Raw genomic sequence first — 23707 nt, 5'->3', positions numbered from 1 at the left:
GTTCACCCCCCACCTCAAAGAACTACGAATCCAAAAACGAAAACTCCAAGCTATCTGGAGGCACTCACCATCAGTAGAGAACAAAACCTTACTTACCAACTTTGCTAACAAATACAAGAAAGAAATCATCCAAACTAAAAAAAACACGTTTAATGAGAGAATTAGCAAAGCCAACTCTAATTCTAAAGAAGCCATTCTCCGGGAAATGGAAAACCCAATAGCTCCTACGGACAATATTCCCAAGGACAAACAATGGTGCGCTAGCATCCAGAATGCATTAGCAAACAAAATAATAACCTTACAGTCCAAAATTGCAAAGAAAAAGGCCACCCTGAGCTCTACAGGAACTCAGACTACCTCTCTGACTGACACACCAACCTCTGATGTACCAAGCAGCTGTAAACCTTTTAGCTTCACCAACATTTCCATACTGGAAACTGAAAAGGTTATTTTATCTCTGAAACCATCGAACTGCCAGGGCGACAGTTGCCCAGCACAAGTAATTAAAGACGCAGCTAGAGACTTAGCACCCTTCATTTACAAGCTAATCAATGCCTCCTTCAGATCTAGCACTGTGCCCTCCAACCTCAAAGAATCATGGGTACTGCCAGCAGACCCTGGACCCAGCCATCCCCACTAACTATAGGCCGATTACTACGGTCCCGTTCCTTCTTAAAATTATCGACAGAGTAGCCTACCTCCAGATCCAAAACTATCTGGAGACGAACCAACTACTAGGATCACGCCAATCTGGATTCAGACCTCAACATGGTACTGAAACGGCATTAATTGACCTCAAGACTCAAATCGACGAGTTGAAGGATAAAGGTAAAACAGCTATGCTCCTCCTCCTCGACTTATCGGCGGCTTTCGACCTGGTTGACCACGCAGTGTTATGTAAGCATCTAGCGTCTGCCGCCCATTTCTCAAGGGAAGCTATAGCCTGGGTACAATCCTTCCTAGCCAACCGCACAATGACAGTGTTCTCCCCCTTAGCCTCAGCGGACCCAATACACATCACCTGTGGCGTTCCACAAGGTTCATGTGTCTCTCCCACAATGAACAATATCTTCACTAAACCACTCTTCGACAAACTTGACAGATTGGGGATAACTTATACAAATTACGCGGACGACACGCAGATCCTCATACCACTATCTGGCAGCTTTGTGCTGACTCAGTTCTAGTGAACAAGATTTACCTTCTTATTCAGGCATGGATGGCCTCCCACGGGTGGTCAGTCAAAATCTCGAAAACAAAATCTCGAATACAAAAAGGCCGAAAAATAAAATATCGAAAAAAAATATCGAATTTTTTATTTATTTATTTATATATGTTTTTGGGGTCAGGTAAGTAAAAAAAAGGGGTAAAATAAAAAAAAATGAAAAAAGGGGGTTGGGGGGGAACCCCCCCATTTTGAAAAAAAACACATTGAAAAAAAAATTCGATATTTTATTTTTCGGCCTTTTGTATTCGAGATTTTGGTTTTCGAGATTTTTAAATTCGGTATTATCACTATGAACCCCTCCCACGGCCTCTACCTGAATGATGACAAAACAGAGATACTGATCCTGGGCTCCGACTCCAACCTCAAAAACCTCAAAAAACTCAGCCCTAGTTACACAGCCTTTAACATAGATGGCAACATAATCAAGGTGGGAACCGAGGTAAAATCACTAGGTTTCTACCTTGATTCCACACTTTCTCACAAAAAGAACTTCACTCTCTGGCCTCATCTATAGCCTACACCTGTAAATTAATCAGGGCCTGTAGACCCTACCTTTCCAAAACTAACTGTATCACGCTAGCCAACGCCTTAATAATGTCTGAATTAGATTATTGCAACGTCCTTTATGCAGGCGCCAATAAAAACATCATAAACAAAATGCAAATTCAACAGAACAATGCTCTCAGAGCTGCCTTGGACATACCCCGAAGAGAGCATATATCTAATATCAGGAAAGACCGCCACTGGCTTAAAATTAGTGACAGAATACTCCTCAAGACGCTCTCTATCACGTACAAAGGACTGAACAATACCGCACCACCTTATATCTCGGCCAGACTGACTAGAAAATCCACCAGCCACCACACTAGAGCCTCTAACCATCTTCTGCTAGTCACCCCCAGATTCAAACTCACAAAATCGGGCGGTGAAAGGATGGCCGTCACTGTTGGAGTGTGCCTAAGGCATGAGCCGTCTCAGTAGCTGCCTTGATGGCCTGCAGAGATTCGTCCACCGTCTTGCCGAACAAGTTGTCCCGGTCTAAGGGCATATCCAATACCCTTGTCTGGACGTCCGGACGGAAATTGGTGGCCTTCAGCCAACCTCCCCGATGAAGGCAAACACCATTGCCCATCTGGCGGAAGCCGGTGTCGGCGATGTCTGTGGCCACCGTGATGGCATTGGTCCGATGCCACCTCGCCTTCTAATAGGATTTCAAGGGCCTCCATCCGTTTGTCGTCCGGAAGGAAGTCCCGGAGAGGGGCGATTTTAAACCAAAGCTCTAATAGATACAAATGGATTTTACAAGGTGCAGTGATAGAGGTTGTAAGCAGGTGTAAATACCTGGGAATGCAAATCGATGATTGTCAATTCAGCGGAGCACTCTTAAAAACCCTGGAGGAATGAATGACGACAGCAATCTCGCAATCGAAGCTAATATTGCGCACCTATGGCAAATTTTCCATAAAAACGGTCATTACCTATTACAATCACAAGACTGTACCAATACTTCTGTATGGCCTAGACACATGGCCCAATCTGAACCTAAGTTTTTTGCAAAAATTGGAGGGGAGATATTGGAGGAAAATTCTCAACTTGCCACAGTGCACGTCGGTTGCATGTAGAGGACATGAAATTGGCTTACTGTCCCTGCACGTTAGACTCCAGTGGCGACTGTGTGCTCGACTGAGAAAATGTGTTCTTGCTGACAACTGACAATCCCAATACCTTTGTGTTCTCTCTTGCATCGTACATTTTGAAATCAGCACACAGTTTTCCGGTCAACTGGTGTAAAAGAGCATATGAGGCAATGGCTGTTGCAGATGTCTCATTGCAGACATTGTTGGAAAATCCTGATAGAGCAAAAAAGAAACTATATATGCATGATTGGAATCGAACTAGAGAACTATGTGGTACATACAGAGATTTTAGAGACAACCCATTTGCAACTAAAAAGTTTGCCGATTGTGAACCTTACTTAATTCGGTCTCCATCCATCTCATTTCGCTCAGCCATACTACGATTTAGATTAAATTTATGGCCAACACGATCGCTAATGGCTAAGCGAAAACTAATTGCCATATCTTCAAACTTCTGTCGATTTTGTGAAAACATCGAAGTGAAGGAAACCTTACGACACCTGTTTATGGAGTGTCCAGGGGTATTGAGAGAGCGAGAACTATTTTTGTACAAACACTGTCAGCAATAAGAAACTCTTGATCAAGAAGAGAGATGGAGTATATTCTTCTCAACAAACCATGTACCTGTGTATGTAGCCATAAAAAGATTTTTGGAAGCACTGTTCAAGACAGGATAATGGCACTATGGTAATTTAGGATTTCTGGAACACTGTCTTTATGAAACCGTAACTTTATATAAGTCACAGATGCAACTTTATTTGTGCCTGCTAAATTTATGTACAAATTTTATGTACAGATTTTTTTAACAAAAGGGAATGTATACATGTGATAATTTACACACTGTATTGAGAATTTGTTTTTTTTTGTTTTTTCATAAGTTGTAAAGTTGTTAATCAGCTAAAACAACTGCTAAATAAAAAAGAAAATAAAAAAAAACAAAGCTCCCTGTCGTAGCCGTCCACGATGGCGAGAGCATTGGCCGCCTTAATAGTCGTTGCCGCCGACGAGATGACCCGTCGTCCCATGGCGTCTAGCTTCTTTCCCTTGCTGTCCGGTGGGGAAGTGGAAGTCGATGCCGCCGACCCTGCAGATTTCTTCCTGGCCGCCGCCAAGACCACCGAGTCCAGGGATGGCTGAGATCTGAGACACTTTGGTGCAGAGTCTGGCACCCTGTATTTCTCTCTTTGCCGGGGCCAAGGACAGGTTTTTCAGGAGGGACAGTCCTTTGTCCCAAATGTCGTCCAACAGCGGGATCGAGAGCACAGTCTTCCTCTTGGCCTCTCAGTGCTGAAAAAGGAATCCCTCCTTCTTTTCCTCTGGGTTCAGTTGAAATAGCTCCGAGGCCCTAGAGATAATGGCATGGAACGAGCCAATCTCGTCGGGTGGAGAGGCCCTTGGTACCGGCGACGGGAGGTCCGTTCCGCTGTCGTTGCCGTCGTCCGTACCCTTAACTGTAGTCGGTCTCGTCCCTCGGCGGAGGGGAGCGAGGTGAAGGATGGTAGGGTGGAGACGGATGGACTTGTCTCTTCTTAGACGGCGGGTCCCCTGATGGTCCAGGTGCCGCTGGATCGCCCGTCGGAGGCACGGGCATCCTTGACCTTATCTCTGAGCACAGGGTGTGCAGAGCTTGCAGGATGTCTCCCGACATGTCCGTCGGTGGTGGTGGCGGCGGTTGCGATGGGAGTGTCAGCAGTGGCGTTGTGTCCTCCGGTTCCTCTCCTGGTGAACCTGGGCCTTCACAACCTTGGGCGCATTTGAGGCCTTCATCGTGGGGGGAGGGTCAAGGTCTCGCTCCCCCTTGGCTTTCTCCATCGGAGTCGACCGGGCCTTCTCCAGAAGCTTAACCGGGTGGTCTGACTTCCTTTTCTTCGCTGAGCGAGAGCGTTGGCTCGTGGTTGACGGCGTCGGCAATGCTGCGTCCAGCCTGGCTGCCACAGAGCCCGTACCAACGGCGCTCCTGGTGTCTGCTGACTCGCGGTGGTTTGCCTTATGTTGGGGCCCCGTTGCCAGAGCTCTCTCAAAGGTCTTAGAAGACCGCTCAGATTTTCTCTTGGGAGAAGCATGCTGCTGGGGCTCACCAGCTGCCGAGGTCTTCGTCTGCAGCCACTCAGCGAGCCGCTTGAGACGGTCCTTCATGGTCCGTGGTACCATGTCCTTGCAGAACGCACAGGCCTCCTCCACGTGCGAGCGGTCTGAATGCAGGCAATAAAGGCACAGGGAGTGCCGATCGTCCAGGAAGATCTTCCGCACCCCGCATCCTGGGCAGATCCTGAACAGAGACGTCGAGTCTCCTTTATCCTCGGCCATGTCCACGCGGTGTAGGCCTCCAAGAATCTTCTGGAATCCTCCGAGAAGTGAACTCGACAAAAAATAATCGCCCTTAAGGGGCGTAGAAAGTTCTGAAAAACGGGTCCCCGTTAGTCGGATGATGGATCGATGAAGCTTGTGGCTCGATTGACCGATTAATCACAAAACGCAGTAAAAGCTTGAGAGCTATAGCACGAGGACTCCCAAAACTTGAACGTGTGGTAAAAATCTGAAGATGGCTGCCAGAGGAGGGGCTTAGGTAGAGGGCAGTCATTGGCTGGGGGCAGTATGACCCAGAGACCAGTGATTGGTTGTTAGGAGAAAGACAGTTCAGAAACGAAACTGAAACTGATTTTTTCTTTACCAAGGATTCCCATCCTGACTACAGGGAATATTCATGAGCATGTGAATCCATGGCAGACCCCATGATGGAGAACTTGGCATCTAACTATCCAATTATTGTTAAGGGGTTCTCACCATAAGCATTCGCCTTTACCCTTGCTTCCTTTAATACACACTTCGAATGACTTCCCTCCCAAGACGTTTTGCTAATCAAGGTGTAATCCGCACCACTGTCAACTAACATCTCAAGAAATACTCCATTGACATCAATCACGGTTCTGGGTTTCTTGACCTTAATTTCACAAACAGCATCTACCACCTGCAAAACATTCAGCCCTTCACACACATTATCATAATCATCAACCTCCTCTTCTATAGTTCCTACATTACCACACCAAAATCGACAGCACTTGGACAAATGTCCTCTCTTCCCACAGCGCCTACATTCAACGTGTAGCGCTGTACATTCTCCGTCTCATGCGAAATGTTCACCACTCCCACACCTATGTTCCACATTTGTAGATTTTTTCACAGCCCTGTCAAGATCAGGGTCTTTTTCCTTCCACAGCTCTTCACACACTTTATCCTCAGCACATTTAATCATTAACTGATCCCTCAGTGTTCTTCCTGTTAACAGGCATGAACTGACATTTAACAGCCAATCCCCTCACAGCTGTGAGGAATTCCTCAATGCGCTCTGGTGTACGCGGCTTCCTAGTGAAAAACCTATACCTTGCAAGAATCTTGTTCTCTTTGACCTTATAATGTTTATCCAGTTTTAAGATACTCAGATCAAATGAGTTCAAAATGAGTCCTTCTGCCACCTTTGGCTCAAGAAGTCTCTTCAATAACTCCTGACTGCCATGTCACAGACAATGATATAGAGGAGCGCCTTTCCTCTTTATGGAATAGTTAGGAGCATAAACTGAAAGAATAAACTTTCAAAAATATTCCGTCCAATCTTTCCATCTGACAACAGGTTTACCACAACCTTGAGGCAAGAAATATGTTGGGCCAGGTATGTTCACCATCATTCTCCTCAGACACAGCTAGTTGAAGTGTTAGTTGAATTAACTCATGTGATTTTGTTTACACTTAAAAAAAGTAATTTTTGTTTAAACCTCAACATGAACTTACTACTTAGTCCCGTTTGATTTTGCATAATAATGTTTATGGGAGCATGGTCTTCAATCACTTAAAATCCTAGGAAAATTGTGTGTATATATTCTCCACTGAATTCTTGGCGCTGCTGGGACAAGGAGGAGGTTGGCTGCTCAGTGTATATTACTCTTGAGCGCTCCAATGTAGTTGCCATCATGCTGTCCCTGGCAACATCAACAAACCACATTCCCACGTCATAAGACACACAGCGGTCCTCTTGTCTGATCTGCTTGTGCACTCACGCGTAGCCAGCAGTGAGCTAGAGCCCAGCGGAAACTCCGATAGGCACCTCGTGCCTCGAGTGAAGCACCACTCAGCCCAAAAGTGGTTGCTGCTGCTGCTACCCAGAAGGAGTATGATGGAGCTGCCCACATTCCAAAATCCTCCCGCAGAGCGAAGCGCTGGTTCCTGTTGCAGGGATATGCCCTGCGGCCTCGCGCGCACACTCAGCTCAATGCCAGTTACTGCCGCCAGTCCCCAGCAGGAGCTTGTGTGCTGGGGCCGCACACTCTTCAAGCTCCCACATATGTGACAATGAGCGCATAGTGGTGATCCCGGCTGTAACCAAGTGAGCAGATTCGCTTGTGCGCTGCCCGCAATTCCTTGCACCATGGCTCACCTCAAACTTGTTGGGGGTAGCGATGGTCCTGCAATGGATACGAGCTCCGACCATCATCTCTGCTGACTCATGTCTTTCTTGTAGCTCGTCCTGGAAGACTCTCAGTCAGATGTGTTTCTGCGTCGGTTGACCACACTGCTGCCTCTCCATTGCAGCCCAGGCAGCAGTTCAGCTTGTCACCAAATTGATGTAGCACAACACCACGGTAAAGGTGAGTGAACGATCTTTATTGAGATCAGCAAACATGGGCTGCAGTATTCCTTGAACAGCTTCCAACGGACACCAATTCCTAACACATCACTCCATAACATAATGGGGTTCTCTGATGTCATCAGCTGCTGTGGAATCCCGTTAATAACAAGAATGCAACTGTATACATTGTGAGACATTTAACTATAGCACTATGACTTTTAACTATGTACACTATATAACAGAGAGCAAAAAGGAAAAGCCTCAAAGAGGAGGTGGAGAATAATATGGTGTAGTGGAGGAGAAAGGAGAAAGAAAACTACCAGAAGGTAGGAGAGAGTCAAAAGGATGTAAAGAGCCTGAGAAAAGAAGATGAATATTAGAGAGTGGAGTTTCGGAAAGGCAACAAGGGATGGAGAGACACCCCGAGGGGGAAGACAGAAGGAGAAGAAATAGGGGACATAGTACACCCAATGTGGGGCTGCAGCAGAGAAGGAAGAGAATCAGGCATAAAATAAGCCTGATGAAAGGGAATTGAAGAGAGGGGGGAAGGTACGAGCACACAGAGAGCATCAAGGAGGTCCCAGAGATGTTGGGAGAAGAACATAGAGGACAGGAGAGAAGAGGTACAGAATCGTTGAGGAGGAGGAGGACGCCACTTTGGGAAGAGCTAGGACCCCCAAATCAGGAAAGAGGTACAAGAGCCAACATCATCTGCCAAGCAACACTGGTGGTCTAAACCCTGGTGAGGTGTGGGGTTTTAGTTTTGTGGCTCTCAACCTCCCTTCTGCTTTGACTAAGGCCTAACGTGTAAGTGCACTCGGGCCCGTGACGCAGGCGGAGGGGTATCAGGGAGTCCAAGAATCCACAACAAAAAGCAGAAGATCCAAAGCAATGGCACCAAGAAAGAAGTGTGGGGTCACTTAAAACCTAAAGCTGTGAGTGACTGAGAAACTGAAAATTACTTAAAGGAAAGGACCCTGGTATGAGAGACATTACTGTTGAATCTGGAGACCCCTTTATAGAAACCAGAGACTTGCCTTTTTTGGAAATTACAGAGAAGTAATTCTGCAGTTATGGCACATTTTCCTAGTAGGCCCAAGTTTGTATCTAACATCAATAAGCCTGCGTTAAATCCCCACCATCTGCTGTATGCACCTCTCATTGATTTCACTTGGCTTTGTGACAGTACCCAAAGCTGAGGCACTGCCTCCAAAATGGTCTTCAGATGTTAATTTCTAGTTCCTGCATCTTCTTTTCAACATGCAAGGGCTTAAACCAATGTTCTCTCAATGACAGAGAGGGCCGAGAACCCTCAAAATGGCATCGGGCTCTAGGTGATTTATACCAATTTCACATAAGCTCTGGATCAGAAAGCACTGACAGGGAGAACCCTCTCCTCCCCAAATATACTGGGAAGAGCCAGTGGCTACTGAGACTCGGTGAAACACAATATGAAGGCGTTCAATAGGTTGTGCACCGCAACAGAGGTTGACGAATTAGACTTGGGATGGCAATCTTCTTGGATTGAAGCTTCAAACATTTATTTTGATTGATGGCACCAATGCATTTGAAAATATTGCATTCTCAATCTGGCAAAAGGCACTACATGAATAAGTTGCCACAAGTGACAAAATCTTCTGGAACCAAATACCTAACCAGGTGCCTCTATTCAAGCGATGAAATGAAGTATTACTTGATTTATTACCAAAATGCAAATTATTCACAACCACTCAATGGTGCCAATGAACAACATTCTTTGACAGAGCAGTAGATGGAACCAATTATGATTTATCGAAAGCCACATGTTTTTTAGTGTGTCGCCGACCAGACTGAACTTGATTGATTGTGGCTTGGACACATGGATAGCCAGAGCACTTTTTATATAGAATGGGGACAGAGTAACCCTATGTAGAGGGAGATGAGCTAGTAGAAGAGAACTTTTGTTAATACCCTGAGATCTGGATTCAGTCTGAAAGTGAAGCACTAGAAGAATCATCATCCTTCCCCGAAACTGAGGTACTGAAAATGCTCTTTCTTGATGGTCATGTGAATGTAAGCATCAATGTCCTAGAATTTAATAGAGTTGTCAAATGGAATATTTCCCTTTATGTTTTTTGGGGGGGAATGATAAGAATCGGGCACAAACCCCGAGTTCTCTCTCATTCTTTGGAACCAACTCTGCAGCTCATGTAAGAAGAATGTTTTGAATTTTATGGTGGAATTCTGTAGATGATTTTTGCAATTTTGGAGGCAATGATGGAAGACACTGCAGAAAGTTCAGAGAAAATCCCTCAGTCTCTCTCTCTCTCTCTCGATTTTCAGTATTCATGAATCTTAGGTTACAAATGTCCATTGTTCAAGAAAGGAGGCATGCCTTCTCCCTTCTGGGGTGCAGGTGCCTTAAAGGAAATAGGAGAACAATGCAATACATGGGAAAGTCAAGCTGACCCCTGTTAGGACAGATGTGTGCTTGTCTTTAGACATTCCTATCAACCTTTATATCTTTCCTTCTTTCTAGTGGAATGTTGCAGATCGTCTTGAGGTTCATTATGTTTTCTATTAATATACTCTCTAGAGACTTGTGCTTACTTATTGGTTCATTGCCTAGGCTAATCATGTCTGCAAAGCTTACGATAGATTCCTTTCTCCTGGCTTCTCTTTGCCTATTTTTCGTCGCAGTATAATTGATGTTATTTCCTTCTAGGCTGTTCTTGATCTTCTTCGTCTCAGTTTTACAATGTAATTCACATGGGCAGTCCCTGTTCTTCTTCAATTTGATATTACGTAGTTAGTTATAATATTCTACCTTACAGACACAGTGTTTTGGACTGTGGCTGCACCACCTGGGCCCCATGGGAAGAGTTCCCCTCTATGGGAGAAGGGACGACATCAAGGATTCGTCACAGTATGTTCGACCCGACCCAGGGACCGCTCTTTAGCTGTTCCTGCTGACCATTGACCATGGCTACGGACCCGTTTGTTTGCTCACTGAGATTGTTCAGATACGTGGGGGTAGAGTCAAAGGCTTCCCAAGCCAATAGCGTGACAGGAGGTCGCTATAGCCTTGCAAAAGGAGCTAGATAACTGCTAACTCAGAACAAAGAATCACCGTGGATGAATAAAACATTATAAATTTATTAAACAGGAAGACATTTTTGTGCCATAATCTGGCATATATGCATACATTAAATCTGCATTGTGAAGGATTAGTATACAGTGGTGACAGTCTATTTTATGTGTTGTTTTATATCGCAACACATTGACGTTGTCGACACTTAAGTTTGTGTTTCTGGTTCGGTTGATAGCTGACAAGGGCAGAAGCTGATAGAGATGGAAAAGCGCTGCACTGAAAATACCGAACTGTCTTCAGGACTTGGAGGTCGAGTTCAGACCGGATGAATGAGTGAGATGTCGTCCTATGGTAAAAGAGGCTGTGTTAAAAACGGTGAGAATAGAGTATCCACTAATGGTGAGAAGGGCAAGGCAAACGGACCTACCGTGTGGACGTTGATAGGCGCCATGGCTGTTTGAGTGAATAGCGGCTGCTGGAGTTAGCGGCCGGGGGGGGACGATCTGCAAATGTCAGAGGCCCCAGTCTAAGTAAAAGAAGGTCAAAAAATTGATACGAAATAATCATAAGGCAGTGGCTACAACAAGGACTAACTCGTGCTGCTATGTCCAGTGAGCGGCCGTGACTCAGAGTTTGTAGATGAGGAGTGCTCGAGTCAACAAGTGAGTGGGAGTTGCAGTACTGATAATTAGTGGGGAGTCCGTGACTGCGTGGTGCTGGGATATGCAGGTGGTGTACAGAGGTACCTAGCCTAAGTACAGAGGACAAAACCACGAGTGAAACGTTGGGATATGGTTGTGACCAGAGAAGGTGGTACCAGCAGCGCGGGGAATTACGGATCTTACCTGTACGTGAGACAGGAAAAAGAGCTGTGTCACTGCTGTCGGTTGCGCTGGACTGACTGCGCATGTCAGGAGTTTAAAACGAGGCCGTAGTGCCTGCAGGGACTGCGCATGCGTCTGGGGATAGTGTAAGGGGTGGGAGCAGTCACACTGAATGCGTCGGTATGCACGTATATTTAGGTCATGTGTATATTGGTGCGTGCACTGAAAGAGTCATGAATTGATCATGGGCGAAAAAATTAATTAATATTGGCACCATTTGCAACATGCATTATTATTCCATGAAATATCCATGAGGAAATCAAGTTAAAGGCTATTGAGCGAATATTGTCGAGTCGCTAGGTACATGTTACATACAATGCTGGCACTGCAAAATTACAAAACATGTGTTGCAGTAAAGCGACGTGAGTCATCAATAACATAGTTACCAGAAAAAACAGTTCAAAATTTCTGTATTGTTTCTGTGCTGGTAAATTAAGGACATGACTATACAACAGTAATGAAAGGAGTCATGGGTTGCAGTAAATCACAGACAAGTGCCAGAAAAAGATGAATCACGAAAAAAGATAGGAAATTGTTACAGGTGTGACCAGAACATCATGGATGTATACAAAAGAAAAACCTATTTGAAAAACCTCAGGGAGACTGACAGTTGGAGGGAGCTTGTTCTGGTAGTGGAAGAAAGCCCATGGGAATTTAAGTGGGTCAGAGCACAGGGGGGTGAACCGCACTGTTTTTTTACTTATTAAAGAACAGGTTCCATTCGATGGAGATGTTAAGACCCTGTCTTACAGAGTCCAGACGATAAATCCATTTTTGCTCGAGTTTACGAAGGGCAAGATCCCTGTTGCCTCCGCGGAAGGGGTTGCCTACTGTTTGCAATATTGCCCAGAAGATGTCGTTGTGAGTGTGATTCATCATCTTGAAATGTGCCACTAGTGGTTTGTCTTCTGTTTGGTTTCGTACGCTGGAGCGGTGTTCACAGATCCGTTGTCGAATTTCTCTCTTGGATTTGCCTATGTAAATAAGATCACAGGGGCATTTGATGATATATACGGACCATTTGGTTTTGCAGTTGGTAAATGAGTTAAAGGTCCACTGTTTTCCTTTCAGATCAATGGTCTTGAGGTTAGCCGTGAGGTTACAGACGGAACAATTGCCGCATTTGAAGTGGCCTTTGACGGGTGGGAGGTTCCACAGTGTGGTTTGGGTACTGTCTGGGGCATCTCCTTCTGTGTACGTATGTACAAGTCGGTCTTTCAGGTTGCGACTTCGTTTGAAGGCAAATCTTGGTTTTTCCGGTTTAAAAGATTCTGTTTGTAGCTTGTCCCAGTGTTTTAGAACTGCCTTTTTAATTGAGTTACTCAAGGGGGTGAAAGTGGTGACGCAAGTCATTTTAGAGTTGGATTGATCTCTGACGGTGGGAGTGAGGCAGGCCTTGCGAGTAGTATGTTTGACTCTTTTTCTAGCTTGACGAATGATGTGGCTGGGGTATCCCCGTTCTTTTAGACGGGTAGCGAGTTCTTTACTCTTAGATTCGTATTCAGTTAATGTAGAGCAATTACGTCTGATGCGTAAGAATTGGCCATAGGGTAAGTTGGTTTTCAACCCTAGAGGGTGGAAGCTGGAGTACTCTAGTAGAGTGTTTTTGGATGTGGGTTTACGATATAAAGTGGTGCTGAGTGAATGGTTTGGATTCTTGGATATTGTTAGATCCAGAAAAGGAATCTGATGCTGACTATAATCCATGGTAAATTTAATGCACTCGTTTTGTGAGTTTAACCACAACAAGAACACATGAAGATTGTCTTCGGTCCCTTTCCAAATCATGAACACGTCATCAATATATCTTAGCCAACATCCGATCGAGTCTTTGAAGGTATTGTGTATGTTGTAGATGGAGTTCTTCTCAAAAGTGTCCATGAACAAGTTGGCCACGTCCGGGGCGAAAGTAGCCCCCATGCTAGTCCCGTGGCATTGTTGGTAAAAAGAGTGTTTGAAAATGAAGTAGTTTTCTGTGAGAGCTAGGCGGGTGCACTCAAGGAGAAAGGCGGTGGGTGGATCTCTTGTTATCCTGTCGTCTAGGTAAGTTTGGAGGACTTTTAGACATTCCATTTGCGGGATGCTCGTGTAGAGGGACTCAACGTCTAGGGTTACTAAAAAGTCATTTTGTTCGACTTTCGTTGTATCCAGTTTCTTTATCATAGCCGTGGTGTCTTGGATGTAGGAGGGCATCTTGCTGATAAAGGGCCGTAGGAAGTGATCCACATAGATAGATAAAGGCTCCAGGACTGATCCGATACCGGCCACGATAGGTCTCCCTGGAGGGTTGGTTATGTTTTTGTGGATTTTAGGGAGCAGATAAAATGCTGGAATAATGGGATGGTTGTTGACTAGGAAAGCTTTTTCATCCTCGTCGATCCAACCTTCGTCGTGTGCGTAACGCATCAGACTGATGACTTCCGACAGGATCCTTGACGTAGGGTTGACCGGTATCTGTCTGTAGAACTTAGTGTTCGAAAGTTGCCTTGTTACTTCCGTGTCGTATAGGGTGTTGCTCCAGAGGACGATACCGCCGCCCTTGTCTGCCGGTTTGATGAGAAACTGTTTGTTACTTTCTAATGATTTGAGGGCCAACCTCTGTTGGGTCGAGAGGTTATTCCTAAAGTGGGTTTGTTTGTTGAAAATGTTTCGCATTTCTAAGAGGATGCGATTCTCAAACGATAGGATCTCTGGACAAACCATGGAAGAGAGGGGGGTGAAAGTGGATGGTGGTTTAAGGCCTGTTGATTTTGGCAGTTCTTTTTCAGGGCTATCTCTGAAAAAATAGCGTAGTCGGATGGTTCGAAAGAATTTGCGTAATTCAACCTCAGTGGTGAACATGTCAGCGCGAGAACTCGGAATGAATGTTAGGCCTTTACTGAGAACATTGATTTCGTGGGAGGACAAGATGTGGTCGCTGAGATTGAAAATTGGGATCACCATGTTTGTTGTGCGCGTGGGGTCCAATTCCGTGTGCGCATGGGATGCTGGCCTTGGTATCGGGGTCTGCCCCGTTGTCCTCTCCCCTGAAAACTTGAGGATTGTTGGGGATTTGCAGGCCCTGTTGTACTCGAGTCTGAATCGCTGCTATTGGAGCTGTTGGAGAAAGTGACAAATTTGTTCCTTTGTTGTCTCCGTGGGTTTTGTCTATTGTTTGATGCCTGTGAGTTCTGTTGATTGTAAAAGCCTGGGACTAAATAAGGATAAGTTTTTTCCTCTTTATAGTTTTTTATATCATTTTGTAGTTTCCACAATTTTTTGTCGATTGTGAACTTTTGAAATTTCTTTATTTCCTCTTCTATCTTGTCCAGGTGTGTCTTTATCTCTGGTATTACAGATTCGTTTTTGATTTTGTCCTCGAGGATTTTGAGTTCTTCGTTTTGTTTCTTGGTTTCCTCGTCGGCTGTTTCAATTACTAGGATGACCCAGTCTCGGGAGCATTTGTTGCCAACACCGCTAAACTTAGTCATAAATCTGGGGTTGTCTAAAAAAACCCGAGGTATATTCTTCACTTGTAGACCTTCGGGAATAACGCCAGCTTTCAGGTACTCTAGCATGAGTTGGCCATGTGATTCCGTGCGTGTAAGTTTCTTCTTTTTTTGTAATAGGATGTCCAAGTCATTTAGTGCCGGATCTTTCACCGGTGCCGCTGGTGTGGTAGTTACACCGAGTAGCGAAGGGGTGTCTAAAAGTTTTTTATACAGATCATCGGAGAAGCTGACAATATTTACTTTCTCCATTTAATGTCTGTCAAATAAATGTTGCCCAACAACCAAGGGTTGTCCAAAGGGAAGAGAAAAGAAAATGGGCGAACCCTCTTTTTTAGGGGGCCTGACTCGAGAGGGTTGAGAAGTATACAGATACGTGGGGGTAGAGTCAAAGGCTTCCCAAGCCAATAGCGTGACAGGAGGTCGCTATAGCCTTGCAAAAGGAGCTAGATAACTGCTAACTCAGAACAAAGAATCACCGTGGATGAATAAAACATTATAAATTTATTAAACAGGAAGACATTTTTGTGCCATAATCTGGCATATATGCATACATTAAATCTGCATTGTGAAGGATTAGTATACAGTGGTGACAGTCTATTTTATGTGTTGTTTTATATCACAACACATTGACGTTGTCGACACTTAAGTTTGTGTTTCTGGTTCGGTTGATAGCTGACAAGGGCAGAAGCTGATAGAGATGGAAAAGCGCTGCACTGAAAATACCGAACTGTCAGCTTAAAATAGACTGTCACCACTGTATACTAATCCTTCACAATGCAGATTTAATGTATGCATATATGCCAGATTATGGCACAAAAATGTCTTCCTGTTTAATAAATTTATAATGTTTTATTCATCCACGGTGATTCTTTGTTCTGAGTTAGCAGTTATCTAGCTCCTTTTGCAAGGCTATAGCGACCTCCTGTCACGCTATTGGCTTGGGAAGCCTTTGACTCTACCCCCACGTATCTGTATACTTCTCAACCCTCTCGAGTCAGGCCCCCTAAAAAAGAGGGTTCGCCCATTTTCTTTTCTCTTCCCTTTGGACAACCCTTGGTTGTTGGGCAACATTTATTTGACAGACATTAAATGGAGAAAGTAAATATTGTCAGCTTCTCCGATGATCTGTATAAAAAACTTTTAGACACCCCTTCGCTACTCGGTGTAACTACCACACCAGCGGCACCGGTGAAAGATCCGGCACTAAATGACTTGGACATCCTATTACAAAAAAAGAAGAAACTTACACGCACGGAATCACATGGCCAACTCATGCTAGAGTACCTGAAAGCTGGCGTTATTCCCGAAGGTCTACAAGTGAAGAATATACCTCGGGTTTTTTTAGACAACCCCAGATTTATGACTAAGTTTAGCGGTGTTGGCAACAAATGCTCCCGAGACTGGGTCATCCTAGTAATTGAAACAGCCGACGAGGAAACCAAGAAACAAAACGAAGAACTCAAAATCCTCGAGGACAAAATCAAAAACGAATCTGTAATACCAGAGATAAAGACACACCTGGACAAGATAGAAGAGGAAATAAAGAAATTTCAAAAGTTCACAATCGACAAAAAATTGTGGAAACTACAAAATGATATAAAAAACTATAAAGAGGAAAAAACTTATCCTTATTTAGTCCCAGGCTTTTACAATCAACAGAACTCACAGGCATCAAACAATAGACAAAACCCACGGAGACAACAAAGGAACAAATTTGTCACTTTCTCCAACAGCTCCAATAGCAGCGATTCAGACTCAAGTACAACAGGGCCTGCAAATCCCCAACAATCCTCAAGTTTTCAGGGGAGAGGACAACGGGGCAGACCCCGATACCAAGGCCAGCATCCCATGCGCACACGGAATTGGACCCCACGCGCACAACAAACATGGTGATCCCAATTTTCAATCTCAGCGACCACATCTTGTCCTCCCACGAAATCAATGTTCTCAGTAAAGGCCTAACATTCATTCCGAGTTCTCGCGCTGACATGTTCACCACTGAGGTTGAATTACGCAAATTCTTTCGAACCATCCGACTACGCTATTTTTTCAGAGATAGCCCTGAAAAAGAACTGCCAAAATCAACAGGCCTTAAACCACCATCCACTTTCACCCCCCTCTCTTCCATGGTTTGTCCAGAGATCCTATCGTTTGAGAATCGCATCCTCTTAGAAATGCGAAACATTTTCAACAAACAAACCCACTTTAGGAATAACCTCTCGACCCAACAGAGGTTGGCCCTCAAATCATTAGAAAGTAACAAACAGTTTCTCATCAAACCGGCAGACAAGGGCGGCGGTATCGTCCTCTGGAGCAACACCCTATACGACACGGAAGTAACAAGGCAACTTTCGAACACTAAGTTCTACAGACAGATACCGGTCAACCCTACGTCAAGGATCCTGTCGGAAGTCATCAGTCTGATGCGTTACGCACACGACGAAGGTTGGATCGACGAGGATGAAAAAGCTTTCCTAGTCAACAACCATCCCATTATTCCAGCATTTTATCTGCTCCCTAAAATCCACAAAAACATAACCAACCCTCCAGGGAGACCTATCGTGGCCGGTATCGGATCAGTCCTGGAGCCTTTATCTATCTATGTGGATCACTTCCTACGGCCCTTTATCAGCAAGATGCCCTCCTACATCCAAGACACCACGGCTATGATAAAGAAACTGGATACAACGAAAGTCGAACAAAATGACTTTTTAGTAACCCTAGACGTTGAGTCCCTCTACACGAGCATCCCGCAAATGGAATGTCTAAAAGTCCTCCAAACTTACCTAGACGACAGGATAACAAGAGATCCACCCACCGCCTTTCTCCTTGAGTGCACCCGCCTAGCTCTCACAGAAAACTACTTCATTTTCAAACACTCTTTTTACCAACAATGCCACGGGACTAGCATGGGGGCTACTTTCGCCCCGGACGTGGCCAACTTGTTCATGGACACTTTTGAGAAGAACTCCATCTACAACATACACAATACCTTCAAAGACTCGATCGGATGTTGGCTAAGATATATTGATGACGTGTTCATGATTTGGAAAGGGACCGAAGACAATCTTCATGTGTTCTTGTTGTGGTTAAACTCACAAAACGAGTGCATTAAATTTACCATGGATTATAGTCAGCATCAGATTCCTTTTCTGGATCTAACAATATCCAAGAATCCAAACCATTCACTCAGCACCACTTTATATCGTAAACCCACATCCAAAAACACTCTACTAGAGTACTCCAGCTTCCACCCTCTAGGGTTGAAAACCAACTTACCCTATGGCCAATTCTTACGCATCAGACGTAATTGCTCTACATTAACTGAATACGAATCTAAGAGTAAAGAACTCGCTACCCGTCTAAAAGAACGGGGATACCCCAGCCACATCATTCGTCAAGCTAGAAAAAGAGTCAAACATACTACTCGCAAGGCCTGCCTCACTCCCACCGTCAGAGATCAATCCAACTCTAAAATGACTTGCGTCACCACTTTCACCCCCTTGAGTAACTCAATTAAAAAGGCAGTTCTAAAACACTGGGACAAGCTACAAACAGAATCTTTTAAACCGGAAAAACCAAGATTTGCCTTCAAACGAAGTCGCAACCTGAAAGACCGACTTGTACATACGTACACAGAAGGAGATGCCCCAGACAGTACCCAAACCACACTGTGGAACCTCCCACCCGTCAAAGGCCACTTCAAATGCGGCAATTGTTCCGTCTGTAACCTCACGGCTAACCTCAAGACCATTGATCTGAAAGGAAAACAGTGGACCTTTAACTCATTTACCAACTGCAAAACCAAATGGTCCGTATATATCATCAAATGCCCCTGTGATCTTATTTACATAGGCAAATCCAAGAGAGAAATTCGACAACGGATCTGTGAACACCGCTCCAGCGTACGAAACCAAACAGAAGACAAACCACTAGTGGCACATTTCAAGATGATGAATCACACTCACAACGACATCTTCTGGGCAATATTGCAAACAGTAGGCAACCCCTTCCGCGGAGGCAACAGGGATCTTGCCCTTCGTAAACTCGAGCAAAAATGGATTTATCGTCTGGACTCTGTAAGACAGGGTCTTAACATCTCCATCGAATGGAACCTGTTCTTTAATAAGTAAAAAAACAGTGCGGTTCACCCCCCTGTGCTCTGACCCACTTAAATTCCCATGGGCTTTCTTCCACTACCAGAACAAGCTCCCTCCAACTGTCAGTCTCCCTGAGGTTTTTCAAATAGGTTTTTCTTTTGTATACATCCATGATGTTCTGGTCACACCTGTAACAATTTCCTATCTTTTTTCGTGATTCATCTTTTTCTGGCACTTGTCTGTGATTTACTGCAACCCATGACTCCTTTCATTACTGTTGTATAGTCATGTCCTTAATTTACCAGCACAGAAACAATACAGAAATTTTGAACTGTTTTTTCTGGTAACTATGTTATTGATGACTCACGTCGCTTTACTGCAACACATGTTTTGTAATTTTGCAGTGCCAGCATTGTATGTAACATGTACCTAGCGACTCGACAATATTCGCTCAATAGCCTTTAACTTGATTTCCTCATGGATATTTCATGGAATAATAATGCATGTTGCAAATGGTGCCAATATTAATTAATTTTTTCGCCCATGATCAATTCATGACTCTTTCAGTGCACGCACCAATATACACATGACCTAAATATACGTGCATACCGACGCATTCAGTGTGACTGCTCCCACCCCTTACACTATCCCCAGACGCATGCGCAGTCCCTGCAGGCACTACGGCCTCGTTTTAAACTCCTGACATGCGCAGTCAGTCCAGCGCAACCGACAGCAGTGACACAGCTCTTTTTCCTGTCTCACGTACAGGTAAGATCCGTAATTCCCCGCGCTGCTGGTACCACCTTCTCTGGTCACAACCATATCCCAACGTTTCACTCGTGGTTTTGTCCTCTGTACTTAGGCTAGGTACCTCTGTACACCACCTGCATATCCCAGCACCACGCAGTCACGGACTCCCCACTAATTATCAGTACTGCAACTCCCACTCACTTGTTGACTCGAGCACTCCTCATCTACAAACTCTGAGTCACGGCCGCTCACTGGACATAGCAGCACGAGTTAGTCCTTGTTGTAGCCACTGCCTTATGATTATTTCGTATCAATTTTTTGACCTTCTTTTACTTAGACTGGGGCCTCTGACATTTGCAGATCGTCCCCCCCCGGCCGCTAACTCCAGCAGCCGCTATTCACTCAAACAGCCATGGCGCCTATCAACGTCCACACGGTAGGTCCGTTTGCCTTGCCCTTCTCACCATTAGTGGATACTCTATTCTCACCGTTTTTAACACAGCCTCTTTTACCATAGGACGACATCTCACTCATTCATCCGGTCTGAACTCGACCTCCAAGTCCTGAAGACAGTTCGGTATTTTCAGTGCAGCGCTTTTCCATCTCTATCAGCTTCTGCCCTTGTCAGCTATCAACCGAACCAGAAACACAAACTTAAGTGTCGACAACGTCAATGTGTTGTGATATAAAACAACACATAAAATAGACTGTCACCACTGTATACTAATCCTTCACAATGCAGATTTAATGTATGCATATATGCCAGATTATGGCACAAAAATGTCTTCCTGTTTAATAAATTTATAATGTTTTATTCATCCACGGTGATTCTTTGTTCTGAGTTAGCAGTTATCTAGCTCCTTTTGCAAGGCTATAGCGACCTCCTGTCACGCTATTGGCTTGGGAAGCCTTTGACTCTACCCCCACGTATCTGTATACTTCTCAACCCTCTCGAGTCAGGCCCCCTAAAAAAGAGGGTTCGCCCATTTTCTTTTCTCTTCACTGAGATTGTTGCCAGAGTAATTTGTGGCCTGTAACTAGCCTCCATGAAACAAGATGGTTCAGGTCAGCCATAACTCTGCAATGCCACAGGAGTGGAGGTGAGGCAATCTCCTGCGAACCTTTATAGGCTCTGACATTGGCCCTAGGGGCCTGAAGGTGTAACTACCCAGAACGAGAGGGACATTTCTTCGGAGGAGACCATCCTGATTATTCATATTTCTTGTGGGGAGACTGCAGTTTTGTATTTGAACAACTAAGGGGTGCAAGGAAATGTCTCTGACTTATGTTAAGTAAAAAGTGTTCATAATCAAAATATAAAGATACATCCAACAAAGAGTGTTCTCCAATGAGAATCCCTTGGATCCAGAGGATGGTGCCCTGTCCCTGGATGTTTAGGCTCGATGGCAAAAGTGTTTCTTTTGAATAACAGCTCCTCAGTATCACAACAATGTCTCTTTATCCAACAGTTCCTTTGGTTCTTTATATTGGATTCAAAAAGTTCTTGAGCAAGCAATACATTCCATAATAGACGACTTTCTTTAAGTTCCTTTGTAACTTTGTTGTATGGCCTGGTGTATCTCTCTACCAGGAATCCTCTTGTGGGCTCTTCGGATCTCCTGGCCCTTACTTAACTTTTGGCGTGTGCCGCCGACTCTCCCGATTCCATGCAACACCGATTCCCTGCACTTACGTGCTTGGGAACCAGCGCTGCAGGGTCCTTTTTATTTTTTGAAACTTTAATTCCCCATGCGGGGGACACCCCCGCAATCCCCGTTCCCATTGTAGCGACCAAGGGGAGCGGGGGACACCTCCGCAACCCCTGTTCGCCTTATTTGCTATAATGGATTTGAATGGCATATTTGATCAAATTTTTGGTTGCACAAGATTTTCATACAGCCCAAATTCGGTGAAATATGCCATTCGTGCTTTTTAATTCGGTCTTTTGGGGTATTTCCCCCCCTGGTATACTCCTCTGCCAGGTATCCTTCTCTGGGGTGCTGCAGATCCCCTGGTATACTCCCCTGCCAGGAATCCTCCTCTGGGGTGCTTCAGATCCCCTGGTATACTCCTCTGCCAGGTATCCTTCTCTGGGGTGCTGCAGATCCCCTGGTATACTCCCCTGCCAGGAATCCTCCTCTGGGGTGCTTCAGATCCCCTGGTATACTCCTCTGCCAGGTATCCTTCTCTGGGGTGCTGCAGATCCACTGGTATACTCCCCTGCCAGGAATCCTCCTCTGGGGTGCTTCAGATCCCCTGGTATACTCCGCTGCCAAGAATCCTCCTCTGGGGTGCTTCAGATCCCCTGGTATACTCCTCTGCCAGGTATCCTTCTCTGGGGTGCTGCAGATTCCCTGGTATACTCCCCTGCCAGGAATCCTCCTCTGGGGTGCTTCAGATCCCCTGGTATACTCCCCTGCCAGGAATCCTCCTGTGGGGTGCTTCAGATCCCCTGGTATACTCCCCTGCCAGGAATCCTCCTCTGGGGTGCTGCAGATCCCCTGGTATACTTCCCTGCCAGGTATCTTTCCCCAAATATCAACTGCCCGGTGTACTCCTTTTACCAGGACTTCTTATTGGTTTCACTGTCCTTTTCACTATGCCACAGACGCATCAACTTTGTTGTGTTTCAATATGTCTACTTAGGGTAAACACTTGCTCCAGAATTCCCCCACATCGACATTGCATGCATAGGTATTGTTCAAATGTTGTTGCGGCACTTTATCTTGTCGGTATTCAGATATTCTTCCTTTTGGGCATTGCTTTAACATTAGGTGTTGCTTGTATTTAAACCACCTTACCGCATTGTCCATAATAGCAGTTTCCCTTAATTTATGCACTTGATTGCAAGCATGTCGGTATGCCCCCTGTTTCCCAATGGCTCTGGGCAGACTCACTGGTAGTTTGCGGAGACTCTGATTTATGGCGTGCCTCTGCGGTGACGCTTCCTTCCTCGGATGGCTTCTTGCATGATGAAAATGTTTCTCCAGCATTTACTGCAGCTCTGCGTACACTCGCCAGCTTCCCTCTGTGGCTTGGAACGAAGAATGCTGCTTCCCGGCACGACTGTACCTCTAGGAGCTCTGTTGCAGCTCCCAGTGGCCAGACAGTCCTTTAGCTGTGCCCACTGCGTCTCTCCTTCCTTCACGCCACGCGGTATGTGTGACACGTTCACATGTCGCCGCATGGATGTGCCCGTTCTCACTCTCTCAACTTTCTCCTGCACGGTTCACTCCCGTTCTACTACTGTGTTGAGTGCGGATGCCATTTTTAAATGTCCTGCGCACTTGTGATTCAGCCCAATAACTAGTCTGCACATTAGGTTTTGGGTTTCTTTCAATCTGTATCAACTCCTTCCTCCTCTTTTTCTTCTCAGTACTTATGGGTGCTGGAGTCTATAGATATTATTGGAGTTCTACAATGTTGTTGCTCAAAAACTTTATATGGGGAAACATCAGAAACAGGAGATGTTATAGGTGTGTTGTGAATGTTTGAGGTATAAATGGGATTTTGTCTAGATTGACAGTACGCCATTAGAGGTTTGGGTATCATAGGCTTTTCTTCAGGAGAAAGAGGAGAATACTGTGTCTCTTCCGATGGAGTCACCCCTCCTCCCGGCACTCGACTTCTCGCATGTGATCCTCCCTCATATTACGACCCCTAGGGTCAGGATCAGGTAGTGGCTGCCGTCCCCTGGTCACATGGGAGGAGTCCATCTCCGGGGAATCAGTGATGACTCCACCTGATTCATCACAGCCCCTACTTGTACACACTCCATGAATAAAAAGCATAAACTGACAATACTTGGTTTTGGTTTGCGTCTTGATCTTAGGTGTCCTACATGACACTCTACAGATGCATGATCTTCTTCCCTCAATGAAGCCGAAGGTGGCCTTCGGAATCGTTTCCTCATTTGGCATGGAGAT

The 23707-nt window shown here is 45.2% G+C and overlaps 1 protein-coding gene across 6 annotated transcripts in view; it reads right to left on the bottom strand.

Annotated features, from left to right (window-relative positions):
• Positions 1 to 23707, bottom strand: part of USP20 (ubiquitin specific peptidase 20) — a 587649-nt gene that overhangs the window by 261108 nt on the left and 302834 nt on the right. The window lies entirely within an intron of this gene.

The sequence above is a fragment of the Ambystoma mexicanum genome, chromosome 8 (assembly GCF_040938575.1).
Source record: "Ambystoma mexicanum isolate Mex_15411 chromosome 8, UKY_AmexF1_1, whole genome shotgun sequence".
In the NCBI taxonomy this organism is placed as follows: Eukaryota; Metazoa; Chordata; class Amphibia; order Caudata; family Ambystomatidae; genus Ambystoma; species Ambystoma mexicanum.
The sequence above is the reverse complement of the archived record's forward strand: the minus strand, read 5'-3'. Positions and strand labels throughout refer to the sequence as shown.